This window comes from Arachis ipaensis, chromosome B10 (genome assembly GCF_059453495.1).
Source record: "Arachis ipaensis isolate K30076 ecotype BB chromosome B10, ASM5945349v1, whole genome shotgun sequence".
NCBI lineage: Eukaryota > Viridiplantae > Streptophyta > Magnoliopsida > Fabales > Fabaceae > Arachis > Arachis ipaensis.
Genome location: NC_142435.1, coordinates 95,684,317 through 95,685,234, shown reverse-complemented (window position 1 = coordinate 95,685,234; position 918 = coordinate 95,684,317). Strand labels below are relative to the sequence as shown.

The 918-nt window shown below is 40.7% G+C and overlaps 1 non-coding gene across 1 annotated transcript; it reads right to left on the bottom strand.

The window, feature by feature from the left end:
• Positions 1-358: 358 nt before the first annotated feature.
• On the bottom strand, positions 359-466 carry LOC148580952 (small nucleolar RNA R71). Its single transcript, XR_015897617.1, has one exon. It is a non-coding gene; the product is annotated as a small nucleolar RNA R71 (small nucleolar RNA).
• Between the last annotated feature and the right edge of the window lie 452 nt (positions 467-918).

Sequence of the window (918 nt, the reverse complement as noted above, 5' to 3'; positions counted from 1 at the left end):
TGGTTACTTTACTGCACCTAATTCTAATTTACATGGAAGAAGCATCTCCATTCCTGCCATTGGAGCAAACAACTTTGAGCTGAAACCTCAGCTAGTTTCTCTGATGCAGCAGAACTGCAAGTTCCATGGACTTCCATCTGAAGATCCTTTTCAGTTCTTAACTGAATTCTTGCAGATATGTGATACTGTTAAGACTAATGGAGTAGATCCTGAAGTCTACAGGCTCATGCTTTTCCCTTTTGCTGTAAGAGACAGAGCTAGAATGTGGTTGGATTCTCAACCCAGAGATAGCCTGAACTCTTGGGACAAGCTGGTCACGGCTTTCTTAGCCAAGTTCTTTCCTCCTCAAAAGCTGAGCAAGCTTAGAGTGGATGTTCAGACCTTCAAATAAAAAGATGGTGAATCCCTCTATGAAGCTTGGGAAAGATACAAACAGTTGACCAAAAAGTGTCCTTCTGACATGCTTTCAGAATGAACCATCCTGGATATATTCTATGATGGTTTATCTGAGCTATCAAAGATGTCATTGGATACTTCTACAGGTGGATCCATTCACCTAAAGAAAACACCTGCAGAAGCTCAAGAACTCATTGACATGGTTGCTAATAACCAGTTCATGTACACTTCTGAGAGGAACCCTGTGAGTAATGGGATGCCTATGAAGAAGGGAGTTCTTGAAGTTGATACTCTGAATGCCATATTGGTTCAGAACAAAATATTGACTCAGCAAGTCAATATGATTTCTCAGAGTCTGAATGGAATGCAAGCTGCATCCAACAGTACTCAAGAGGCTTCTTATGCAGAAGAAGCTTATGATCCTGAAAACCCTACAATAGCAGAGGTGAATTACTTAGGTGAACCTTATGGAAACACCTATAATCCATCATGGAGAAATCATCCAAATTTCTCATGGAAGGA